The 13,421-nt window shown below is 42.7% G+C and overlaps 1 long non-coding RNA gene across 2 annotated transcripts in view; it reads left to right on the top strand.

Annotated features, from left to right (window-relative positions):
• Positions 1-458: 458 nt before the first annotated feature.
• The window catches only part of LOC121828976 (uncharacterized), a 28,387-nt gene continuing 15,424 nt past the window's right edge, over positions 459-13,421 (top strand). For both annotated transcript variants that reach the window (XR_006071751.2, XR_013051004.1), the window contains exons 1-2: positions 459-540; positions 11,015-11,116. This is a non-coding gene — a long non-coding RNA (uncharacterized LOC121828976). The remainder of the gene's footprint in view (positions 541-11,014; positions 11,117-13,421) is intronic.

The following is a 13,421-nucleotide window of genomic DNA, read 5'->3' as shown; positions in this document are numbered from 1 at the left end:
TGGCCATTGCACAGATGCAGGCACTCTGGGCCTGAGCTGTGTCATGGAGGTCCACTCATGTCCTTTAAAGGTAGAATTCTGAGGCATGGTCATCCAGCCTGGCTTTTTCCATTGTTCTGTGTAACTATGTTACAGTATGACTTCCTGTTTCTACTGGTTGCTGAGCTGTGCGCTGTCACTGGTACGCCATGGCTTGTCTCTAGTCTTCTGTAAATAGACGTGTGGGTGTGTCTGGGTTATGGCAGTTGGGTATTTAGCTGCTGTGAGCATTTTCATAAGTGTGTATGTGTTTTCTCATTTCTCCTCTGAATACCTGAGAGCCAGATATCTATGCTCAGTGATGGATGGATATTTAACTTCTCAAAATTCATATGTACAGCCTGTCAAACTTTAGGGTATTCACAGTAATGGTTAACCATCACCATTCTATAGTTCTAGAATGTTCTTATCATTCCAAAGAAACCCCTTGTCCAGCCCTGGCAATCACCAATCTACCATCTAATTTGTCTGCTCAGGATGGTTCACATGAGGCTTTATGAGGTGCTGACACTACCCACTTCTATGGTGGAGGGAGGTACTAGGGCCAGTTAAGGAACATAGCGCCTCCTGGAGTTGGGGAAGGTAGGAAGCAGTTCTCCCCAGGACCTCCAGAGGGAGCACAACCCTGCCTAGACTGAGGTTTCAGTTAAGGGAGTCCTGTTTCCGACTTGTGATCTCTAGCATCATAAGATTAAAAAGTGTGTGCTGTATCAGCCAGCTGAGTATACAGCACTATGTTCTGGCAGAGAGGGGAACTAAGAAAGAAGTTCTATTTTCCAACTTGATCACAAATGAGTTTTGGTGAAAAGTGTTTTCTACATTTATTGTGATACTTACGAGTTTTCCTTTATTTTGTTAATATAGTTGATTATATGGATTGGTCAGGGCAGACAAGGTTAGCTGGCAGCCTAAGAGCTCTGGGCTTTCTATGAGTAGGGCCCAGAGCCTCCTTCCCTTTTCTTTTCAAGAGCCTTTGTAAGAGAGGACAGTGCCCACTTGGAGGTTGGGATAGTGGAGCAAGGCTACCTGGGGAGAACCAAGGGAAGGGAGCTCTGGGGACTGGTTCTGGCTTCAGATCTGGGTGGGGATGGCCTGGACTGCTGTCCTGGTCTCAAGCCAGTGGGAGCCCCACAAAGTCCTTCCCAGCCCCAACTTCACCGTGGATCCTCTCTTGTATTAGTCAAGACTATCTAGAGGAACAGAACTGATTGAATGAATATTCAGTCATATATATACAGGATTCTTTAGAGTGGCGTACAGGCTGTAGTCAAGCTAGTCCAACAATGGCTGTCTCCCAACAGAAAGTCCAAAAATCCAGCAGTTGTTTAGTCCATGAGGCTAGATGTCTCAGCTGGTCTTCATTATACACTGTAATCCCAAAGTAGGCTCTAATGTCAATGAAGCAAGAACAAGGGCAAACAGGCAAAGAGCAAGAATGTCTTTCTTCCTTGTCCTTTATATAGGTTCCCATGGGAAAGTGTGGTCCAGATTTAGGGGTGGGTGTTTCTACCTCAAGTGATCTGTATCTAAGGTGGATCTCTCTTCCTCAGGTGGCCAATTAACTAAAAATCTCTTACAGGTGTGCCCAGTGACTTTTTAGTTAATTCCAGATATAGTCAAGTTGACAACAAAGAATAGTCATCACTCACCCACCCCCACGCCTACAGGTGCAGCCAGGCAAGGAGATGTGGCCATAAATTGGAGGAGTGACCAAAGATAGATGGAGGGGTCAGAAGACTCAAGTGGGCAGCATTTTTGCAGGACTCTTGTAGTCTCCCATGGTAAACTGAAGTCCAAACAGTAGGCTCTCATCGCCATGTTTATCCCACTGAACAGGAGCAAAGACCATCACCAAAATTCTTTGCTCAAATTTGCAAGCTTTCTTTTCTGTCAGACAGGGATATCTCCTGTGTTTAGGTGTTTATATAGTTCAAAAAGATGGTGTTTATCTAGCTCAAAAAATCTTCAAGACTAGGGGTTTTACAACATTTGGGGGATTTCCAGAGGAATTTTGGTTATATAGGGACTTGTCTGAACACTTCAAAATTATTTGGCAGTACATTTTATCTTATCAGGTGGAGGTTAGGGTATAGGGTATGGAACATGTCAAATTTCAGAAAATAGGTCAAGACACGCTCAAACCAAAATTTTACAGAAAATAGGAATGACTTATTTTGACCTTGCAATAAGATAGTTGGCTTATAATCTTAATATGGAGTCAAGCTGGTCCATCATCCCTCCCACTTGTCTTATGTGTCCCTTTCAAATCCTTGATAGGAAATGGTTAATTTTATCTGTTGTATGGGCTGATAATGCCAGAGGGAGGCAAGTAGTTTGTAATTTTTATTTGGTGAGAGACAAAGTTTGTATCATGGCTAGGGTCTCTGTAATTTTGTCTGATTGGTTAGCATAGATGGAGTATATTTTGATTAAAGCCATCCTTTTTGTTCTACATTGAGCAGGTTGAGTGCCCTAGCATATTGTAGAACTATTTCAGCCAGTGAGTTTACTTGTTGATAGATTTTGGTCTATTTGATTTTAACAGATACCTTTTTACAGTGAGAAGCCTGGTATACCAATAGGCACTAAAAGTAGCCATTTTGCCTTTTGCCAGGAAGTTTCCTTTGGATCTAACATAACAGCCTTTGCTGAGGATAAGGGGCAACATATTTTCTTCTGAAACTGCTTCCCAGACGAAATGAGGATGCTGTTGTCAGAGACCAGAAAGGCTAGAGTATTAGTTAAAGGCTGGAAGGGGAAAGGGGGAATGAATGGGGCATTCATCAGAAGCACCTGGTTCATTGACCCAGGTGAGGAGAAAGGAAGCAATTATGATGGTTGGACCAGTTCATAACAGCTTTTAGCAAGTCAGGGCTCTCTGGTTTTGTAGAACTACTTGGGTCTGGCATTTTTGGTTTTTGGAACAATTTGTAGTCTATAGTCCACAGCTGATTTCCTGGATGGTGTCTGTCAGCCGAATGGAAGTCTACAGAGACAGAGGTAGACTAGGGACAGAAGTTAAAGTTAAGGAACTTAAAGGACAAATCTTATATTTGGAGCTTCCTCTTCAGGAATAGGCAATAGGCAGGGAAGCTTAGGTGTTTATTGACATGAGTACTTATCTTGAGTCCATTTGACCTGTGGCAGGGGGATTCAGTTGCCCTCCCTGAAGCTTATATGAATCTTTAAGTTTACAAAGAAAAAAATTAAAGTTTTAGATACATTAGCATTGCCATTGTTGTTGAAATGCATATTGTAGAAGCAGCAGCTAACGGGTGCCTGTAAAACAGCTGGGTAGACTCTTGTCTTCAAGTCGTGTAGCACAAGCTGTGGCTCTGGGTTAAAAAGCATGACTTCTTTTCCCTGCCCAGAGGGCTAGGTATATAGATTGGACAGAGATGTTTTTAGCATGGAGAGAAGCATTTTTAAGTCTATACTTAGAAGACAACCAAAGGAAATTTAAAATCTTGAGTTTGTGGCTGGTAATAGTAGTCAGTGCTTTCCCAGCTTATCAGAATTCTATTGATCAATGTTAAAACTCTGAACCTCTGAACCTCTTAGTATAATAATAGCATAGAAGGGGAAGAAATCTGTAGCTAGAGTTTTCCTGCCTGGCCCACAGTCAGGACAAATCTCTCTCACCCGCCAGTCCCACAGCCGCTCAGACCCAACCAAGTAAACACAGAGACTTATATTGCTTACAAACTGTATGGCCGTGGCAGGCTTCTTGCTAACTGTTCTTATATCTTAAATTAACCCATTTCTATAAATCTATATCTTGCCATGTGGCTCGTGGCTTACCGGCATCTTCACATGCTGCTTGTCCTGGTGGCAGCTGGCAGTGTCTCTGACTCAGCCTTCTACTTCCCACAATTCTTCTCCTCCTTGTCCCACCTATACTTCCTCCTGCCTGACTACTGGCCAATTAGTGTTTTATTTACTAACCAATCAGAGCAACACATTTGCCATACAGAACATCCCACAGCAGAAATCTGATACATTTTATTTTAAATTATTTTTATACCTTTATTATCTGCATTTATGTATCTTAAATCACTTTCAGACCCTTATAATTTTTGTCTCTTCAGATGTTTATAACTTGCAATTCTATACCTTAACTTATTTTTAGACTTTAATTTATGTAAACCTTAAATTTTTTATCCAATTATTTACCATCAGACCTAAGTGGCTGATTACTGAGAGTAGTCTTTGCAAAGCAAGTTCTTTTTAAATAAAGTAATAGTAAAAAGTTACATCTGAAACCTGTTCATCTTTTAATATAAGCCTGTCAGCAAGGCAAGCCCATCTGTGAGTTTGCCTCTCACATCAGGAGACCTAATAGCTCTAGGAAGCCTCTTATATGAAATGCATTAACCAGGTAGGTAGCTGTTGTTAAACTGGTAAAGCTACAGTTAGCTATCAACACTATCAGAAGTCTGAGAAAGATAAATTATAGCAAGAAGTATAAACTAAATGGTTTCTATATCAACTAAAATGGCACAGACTGCTGGGTAATGGTGGTGCACACTTTTAATCCCAGCACTCAGGAGTCAGAAGCAGGCGGATCTCTGAGTTCAAGGCCAGCCTAGTTTACAGAGTGAGTTCCAGGGCAGCCAGGGATACACAGAGAAACCCTGTCTCAAAAAACAAAAAAACAGCAGCAGCAGCAGCAACAACAACAACAACAAAAAAAACCCAAACAAACAACAACAAAAACGACAGAGACTTGCCAGCTTCCTATACAATTTAGGCTCCTATAGTGGTCTCAGTGGCTTCATTGGGGGCAGAAGTAGTTGGTCTTTGACTGCCATATAGAACAACATTACATCATCAGTTGCTGCATAGGACAGCATAGGCCTTTGGCTGCCAGACCAGAAGGTCCAAGAACTTTTTCTGTGGAGGAGGAACTTGGAAAAACTGACCTGCTGTGAGGGACAGGGCAGTGCAGTCAACCCAACAGTGCCCATAGTGTGTACAGGGCAGTGGCAGCAGGCGAGGCATGGGGCAGCTTCTTCCAGTGGTTAGCATCACCACAATCCAGGTCTGTGCTCTATCATCTTCTTTGGAGACTTTCAAGTCACCTCTAGGAACTGGAATTTTCATCTGCAATAGGAAGGTTTTTTCATTAAACATTTTAAATGTCGTATTCAGCAGATCTCTGGAAAGTTTTGAGGGCCATCTATTAAGTATACCTGATTTGAAATAAATTTTACTTGCTCTTAGTTATTTGCTTTAGGCTTAACCTTGAAAAAATACATAGAAGGCTGAACAAAGTTTATTCCTGTAAAGCAGTGACTCTCAACCTTCCTAATGCTGTGACCCTTTAGTACAGTTCCTTATTTTGTGGTAACCCCAAAATCTAAAGTTATTTTTATTGCTATTTATAACTGTAATTTTGCTACTGTTATGAATTATAATGTAAATATCTTTTTTTCTGGTGGTCTTAGGCTACCACCATGAAAGGGACATTCAACCCCAAAGGGGCCACGACCCACAGGTTGAGAACCACTGCTGTATAAAGAAATTGCATTTGTATTTAGCATGACTATAAGTATAATTTTGAACATATTAAAGAATCTGGTCACTTATAAGGTGACTATTAACTTGCATGTTTTAATTATTATTTATAATGAGTTGGTAGCTTTTATAAGATTAAGATCAAAGTTAGTTCTAAACTGATTATCATTTACATTTTAACGTTAGCCTTTAGAAGTGTTGAACTTGTAGTGGAGATTTCAGACTGGGTGTGCTGTAGGCCCGGAAGAACTCAACAGGAAACACAGTAGCCATTGGTGTTCCACCTTTATCCAGCAGGAAGAGCCAGTCCTTGGCTTTTGCATAGTTTGCTCCCAACACCCAGCACCTGAATATCAAAGTATCTAGGCTTTCAGCCTATCATACAGTCCCTCAGAGCCAGCCACAGGCTTGTGCACATTACCAAACTCAGAGCCTTTGCTCTGGAGTCTCTGTGACACCAGCATTTCTGAAATCTTCATTTCCCTCTCTTCCTTCTTTTCTTTTTTCTTTTCTTTTCTTTTCTTTTTTCTTTTCTTCTTTCTTTCTTTCCTTCTTTCTTTCTTTCCTTCCTTCCTTCCTTCCTTCCTTCCTTCCTTCCTTCCTTCCTTCCTTTCTTTCTTTCTTTCTTTCAAATTCATTATCTTCCTACTGTTTGTTTTGGAGCACTTTTTAGCCATGCTCATCTAGACCCTTCTTTTAGGAGCCTGCTTCTATGAGGAACTTTTAAGACATTCATTGGCTATTCAAGTGATGAAAATAGCAAGCATATTTGTAGATATCTAAGGCTACTTGGAAACCATTTCATGTAACATCCTGGTACATCTGGCAGCAAAAGTCCTCCTTTTTTGCACAAAAATAACAAACAGGAAGTAGCCCATGGGGTGGAGGGAGACGCTTGCTGGGTGCAGTGACAGACTTCAGTTGGGCCCGTGTACTTTGTAAAAAAGAAAATGTCTTAAGTTTTTGTACTTATAGTTGTGGTCCTAATTTTTTAGCTTTTTAAAAAAATCTTTTATCTAGAATAATACAGATTTTTTTTTTTTGCCATTTCCTGTCTTGTCCAAAATCTTCACCAGATCCTGCCTCATGACATTAAACCTCTGTTGGTTCTGCTAAGTTATATTTTAATCAGAAGACCTAATAGGGACGCCTGTGTCTGCTAGTGACTATCAGGTTGGCATCAAAGTTGGCCAGAGAGGCAAGCAGCCCTAAGCCAGGAGGTGGCCTGTGCTGATTTTTTTTTTCCTCCGTGAGAAAGTTTCTTTTATCTCCTCTCTTACTTGGTTTTGCTTTTGAGAATAATTTTGTCTTGACTTTTTAAAATGGATTTTTTTAAGGCTTAGTCCTCTAAGTATAAACTAGAACTGGCAAAATTAATAGAATTTTTACATATATCAAATGACAGTGTCTCTGGTTTAATAAATGCAGACTCAATTTGAGGACATTGAAGGATAAACATTTTGGTCCAATTCATGACATTTGAGAAAAATTGACACCCAGAAGACCTGTTATTTAGTTTCTCTTTGTGGGATAGTCTTTTCGTACATTATAAATATGTGTCTCTGCCTAAGGCACCTTTTGATTGGTTTACTAAAGAGCCAAATGACCAATAGCTAGGCAGGAGAGAATAGGCAGGACTTCTGAGGAAAGACAGGACTCTGGGAAGAAGAGAGGTAGAGATACTGGTGAAACACAGAGCAAGTTGGACATACAAAATGTTAGAAAGGTAAAAAGCCAATGGCAGAATGTAGCTTAATAGAAACAGATTAGTTGAAGTTAGAAGAGCTAGTTGGGAACAAGCCTAAGCCAAGGCAAGCTTTCAGAATTAATAAGTCTCTGTGTCATTATTTGGGGGCTGGCAGCTGACAAGAAAGTCTGACTACAGTTTCTTTTTAAGAGCAAATAGTTATTGATTGTAGTAAACAAAAGCTTACTTATGTTATGTTGATTAAGGAATAAAAATCATTAAAGGCTTTTATTTATATTTTTAATTATTATAGTATTTTAGTGTTGTTTCCCAATTTTTTTCAAATAAGAGTTGAATCCAAGTTATATATACAATATGCTATAGTAAATTAAAATTACCCATGTATAGATTTTTAATTATCAACCTTTTTTGTTATAAGTTTTAAGTTAACATTTTGTTATAGACTTTATAAATCTTTAACTATGCCCAATAAATTTACAAATCTTGAGGTACATAAAGTTTATGTAGTAATATTACAAATCTTGAGATAAATTTTATAGTTCAGCAAAAGCCTTACAAAGTCAAATGAAACCATTTTTGTCTGTTTTGGTCTTTCTTTCTGTCACAGTCAGGTGGATCACCAATCACAGGACATACAGGAAACTTTTGAATAGGCATGTGTGGGTCTAGAGCAGGGAAGCCGGAGCCCAACACCAGCACCAGGTTTGCAGTGAAGCAGGACAGCATAAAGCAATGTTTTCAGTATTATCCATACCTAAAAATTGAACCCATTGACCAGGCAGAGCAACCCGAGAACAGAGAGGGCTTGAAGATAGAAATTATGAGCTCTGGTTATTAAATCAGCCGCGGCGAGTGACCAAAGTGGCCGCTGTGTCGGTCGGTCTTCTCCTGCCAGATCCACTCCTCCCTTCCCTTTTTGGGCAACATTTGTTTCCCTCTGTGCTTCCCGCTGTTCACCCTCCTGCCTGTGTAGTTTTTCATCCCAGCCAGCACCTAGCAGCAGACTCAGGAGGGAAAGCAAAGCCACACAAAGTTTTCTGGCAGCTGAGATGGGGCAGGCCCCTGTGGCAGCTTTAAAGACACAGCAAGAAACAAAACAATAAACACAGAACACAAAGCAATCAAGGGATGGAATCAGCAAAAATAAAATCAGTAAACATAGTACACAGAACATTCACATAGTCAAAAGGGACCAGTCAAAAACAAAATGTGCTGGCCAACTTCATTCATATATTTAACTGTGTTTGACCAATTTGCATCTTGAGTCCCAGTATCCAAGAACCAGGAAGGCAGAGTGACATTTTTGTTTTTGTTTTTGTTTTTGAGATGGGGTTTCTCTGTGTAGCTTTGAGCCTTTCCTGGAACTCACTCTGTAGCCCAGGCAGGCCTCAAACTCACAGAGATCTGCCTGCCTCTGCCTCCCGAGTGCTGGGATTAAGGGTGTGTGCCACCACCTCCTGGTTCAGAGTGACTTCTTATTAGTGCCCTGGGCAAGAAACAAAACACAGGGGACCAAGAACCAGGTGTCACAAACAAACAAACAAACAAAAAAGGTGGGCAGTACAGTGTCTTGCTAGTGCCCTGGACAAGATTTTATGTACCTCATAGGTAGTTCTCATGCCCCCAGACAGGATCCTACCAGAAACAGCACCAGATGCCACAGAAGGAGATACCCTCTATGACTTACTGATGGAAGCCCCTCAGACAGTTGCTTGCTAGTTTCTTTTTAGTGTGGCAGTTTGCTCCAACAATCCACCAAACCAAAGGCCTGGCTCATAGCCTTGAAGGTATCTTTAAGGTACACACCTCCTGAGGCAGCATTCCCATCCTGGAGTCCAGGAGTGAAGGTCTGGCTTCAGAATTTGGGTTGGGATCATGATCTTTCTGGGGCCTCTAACTGTTAACCCCATCCAATAAGAGTAAAGACTATTACCCAAATTCCTTGGAGATTAAGGGACTTTATTTTCTGTCAGACAAGGCTGTCTCCCTAAAGCAGGGTTTGAAAAAAAATAGCATTAAACTCAGAAGAAGGTGTGGGTTATATAGCCCAAAAAAAACCCTGCAAGACTAAGAAGTTTTCAAGTGTTGGGGGATCTCCAGAGGAATTTTGGTTACATAGGGGCTTGGCAGAACATTTCAAAATTATTTGGCAGAAAATTTTATCTTATCAGGGTAGAGGTTAAGGTATAGAGTTGTGGAACATGTCAAATTCCAGAAAATTGGTCCAAGACATGGTCAAACCCAAGTTTTACAGAAAATAGGAGTGAACTTATTTTGACCTTGTAATAAGATGGCTTTTAATCTCTTTTTTTATTTTTATTTTTATGATATGTTGACTTTTAATCTCAAGACGGAGTCAGGCTGGTTCATCAATTGCTCCATCCATGGTGGCTTTGGGGTTCTTGTCACAAGCCTACTTACCCTGCCCTTCATTGGAAGCCCTCAGTTAGACTTGCTCTGTGTGTCCTGGATCTTCTTCCATGCAGCTCAACTGTATGTTGATGAAAATGCTTTTAAGGGGTCTTTGGCCTGCTACCGAGTCCAGAAGATTCAGTGGTGGGCATGAGGCCTGAGACACTGTGTGCCCTCTGCACGAGGAGGAGGAGGAGGAGGAGGAGGAGGAGGAGGAGGAGGAGGAGGAGGAGGAGGAGGAGGAGGAGGAGGAGGAGGAAGCTCAAAGAAAGACCTGGGGGAGAACTGAAGCCCTTCTGCTTCAGTCTGCCTCTTCCTAAGGTCCACTAGTCAGCTATCCCACACTCCACCTGAGGGTGGGGAAGTGGGGTCTTGGCCTGGGTATCTGTGACCCAGTGAACAGGAAAAATTATAAACAGAAGACAATCTATCTGGGGCCTCAGCTGAGCTGGAGCTGGGCTTCCATTCCCGAGGCACTAAGGCTGCTTTCAGGCTCTTGGGGATGGAGATGGAAGTGTGGGTGTGTTTTGCTCCTCTGCTATCTCAAAGGTGCTCTGTGCCTGTGTATGTGTCTGCAGACTGCTCCTGTCCTCATCGTATTTGCAGACCATCTCTGCCGCTGTTCAAAGTACAGAGTAAGTCTTTGTGAATAACAGGCCCCTAGGCGTGAGCTAGCATCAAGCAAGTATAAAATAGCAGGAATGGGGTTAGACTTCCAACTGGGGGACACCAGGGAGATCAGGACTGATCACTTCCCCAACTCACTGGATCTTCCATCACCTCATAGGCCTGCCTGCGGAGTCTCCTGCTCTGGAGTAGCTAGCTTTCTCTCACCTTATTCTTCTTCCCCTGTTGGTGGTCCAGCATAATAATCTGGGGAGGCAGGTGTATAGATGCATTCCCTCTTGCTGTGGGACTGGTGGAACTCCAGCAATGACCCAACCCCTTCTCACGAGAGGTTATCCATTCCAGTTCTGAGAGTTTTTAGAGATTTGCAGAGTTATGGTTTTACATAGTGACTTCACAGATCTTCCAGCTGCCTCAGCCCAGCCCTTGGTGACACTTGAATTTAAAATATAGCAGCCCCTCCTCTGGACACCTGAGGCAGGACCACACCTTCAACCTGGGCTCCTCAGTAGCTGGCCCTGCCTCCTGCACACTGGCCTTTATTACTCTGTTAATTTGGAAAACAGGTCACTGGAAATTAAATTTCTCAAAATAGATCATCAATTATAACTACATTCTATTAAAATAAGAGTGTCTGAACTCTTTCTTACTCTAATGGAAAGCCACATTCTTGCTGCTGAATTATTGCTGGTTCTATGTCTTATCTTGCAGACACCCTCCCTCCAGACTGCAAAATGCTCCTGGGAGACCCTGACATGGCTTGGAATCTTCAGAAGTCACTGCACTGACAGACAGATCACATGAGAATAACAGGTAAGATACTGAGCCATCAATAAAAACAGACAAGTTATATTCATCAGAAAAATGGGATCTTCTGATCTCCATCCTCAAAACACGGTGGTCTTCGGTAGCAAGGACCACCCTTGTGTGGCCTTGGGCCCAAGTCAGAGCTACTTGAGAATGCCTTTGATCATTCAGGTAGAGAGCCAGGGAGTCTGACACAGAGACCCAGCAGGAATGCTTCCATGCTCTGTGTCCACATCCTCCACTCCATAGGAGCTTATGAAAAACAAGTGTAGCCATGAGAAGGCTGAGGAACTTGCTCAATCACACAGCCTTATGTCTTGACCCCTCAGTGTGTCTTCTGAGGTCCTTTCTTGGATGGGTAAGTCCTATTTACTCCTTAAGAGAACAAAGAGCATGGGCCTACCGTAGCTTACATAAGCCACACAGTTTATATTGTCAACTTGACAGGAACTAAAATCACCCAAGAAAGGAGCCTCTGGGCTTGTCTGTGAGAGACTTTTTTCTTAAAAAAGTTTTTAGGTTTATTTATTTTATAAGTGTTTTTCCTGAATGTATGTATGTGTACTACATGCATGTCTGGTACTTGTAGAATTTAGAAGAGGTTGTCAGATCCCCTAGAACTGGAGTCACAGATGGTTAGGAGCCGCCATGTGGGTGCTAGGTGCTTGGAGTCAAATCTTGATCCTCTGCAAGAGGATCTTAACTGCTGAGCCATCTTTCCAGCCCTGGTATCTTTGTTGGGTTTTCTCTTGCTGTGATAACACATCGTGATCAAAAGCGACTTGGAAAGTATAGAGTTTATTTCATCTTACATGACCAAGTAAAAGTTCACCACTGAGGGAAGTCAGGGCACAGATTTAAGCATGGCAGGAACCTGGAGGCAGGAACTTTAGCAGAAACTGTAAGGAGTGCTGCTTACTGGCTTTCTCCATGACTTCCTCAGCCTGCTTTCTTATAGCACCAGGACCACCTTCCAAGGGATGGCCCCACTCAGTTATCTGGGCCCTCCTATATCAAACATTAATCAAGAAAATGCCCTGCAGACTTGCCTACAGGCCAACCTGATGGATGCATTTTCCTTCCTTCCTTCCTTCCTTCCTTCCTTCCTTCCTTCCTTCCTTCCTTCCTTCCTTCCTTCCTTCCTTCCTTCCTTCTTTCTTTCCTCCCTCCCTCCCTCCCTCCCTCCCTCCCTCCCTCCCTCCCTCCCTCCCTCCCTCTCTCCCTTTTTTTTCTTTCAACATGGTCTCTCTATTATACAGCTGGCTCTCCTGGAACTCACTATGTAGAAAAGGCTGGTGTTGAACTCACAGAGATCCACCAGTCTATGCCTCCTAAGTGCTGGGATTAATGGTGTGTGCCCCCACACCCAGCTAGGAGGCATTTTCTTGATTGAGGTTCCTCTTCTCAGATTGTGGGGGACCCAAAACAGCTTGACCATATAGCTGCCATGATAGGCTCTTAGAAGCTCAGACAGAGCTTCTGGCAAGCAATCTAGACCCAAGAAAAGCCATAAGCTGACCCCACCCAGGGAGGCCTGCATCTAAGGGGAAATGCCTGACATTCCAAACATTCCTTAGACCCCAGAAATCCCTTCACCCCAACCTCTGCTAAGATAAAAACCCCACCCTGCCTGGGCTTGGGGCTTCTCTGCTATCACTGCTGCGTCGGACAGAGAGTCTAAGCTCTGAGCTTGAAAATAAAGGCTCTTTGCTTTTATATATAGGATTCAGTCTCTGTGGTGGTCTTTTGGGGGTCCCCATGATCTGGGCATAACAAGATAACTCTAGCTTGTGTCAAGTAGACAAATAACAACAATAAACCGACAAGCAGAATACCCAGTGTTTTCTTGATCAGGTTGACTGAGTTCAGAACACTCATCCTGAATGCAGGTGGCATATCCTGTGGGCTAGGGTCTTAGACTGAATAAAAAGGTCAACGGGAGGTGAGCACCAGCTTCCATCTCTCTCTCTGCTTCCTAACTGCCGATGCCATGTAACCAGCTGCCTCACACTCTTCCTGCCATGCCTTCCTCACCATGATGGCATGATCTATTGGTGAAATTATTGAGGCAACTCCACGTAGTTAAAAGGGAGGTTTATTTTGTGGGGTAACTCACAAATGAAGGGATAGGTAACAGGGTCTGGGAAAGGTGTAGTGCAGTCTGACGGTGTTCTCTGGAGAACTCTGCTCGGTCTACCTCCAGCGTCCAGGGTCCAGGCACCAAGAGAGGTGGCCCATCCAGATCTCAGGTCTTCAGGGACCTCTCTTGGCCCCATCTTGTAGGTGTGACAATTACCGAAGCCTCAATGGA

Source organism: Peromyscus maniculatus, chromosome 4, assembly GCF_049852395.1.
Source record: "Peromyscus maniculatus bairdii isolate BWxNUB_F1_BW_parent chromosome 4, HU_Pman_BW_mat_3.1, whole genome shotgun sequence".
NCBI lineage: Eukaryota > Metazoa > Chordata > Mammalia > Rodentia > Cricetidae > Peromyscus > Peromyscus maniculatus.
The sequence above is the reverse complement of the archived record's forward strand: the minus strand, read 5'-3'. Positions and strand labels throughout refer to the sequence as shown.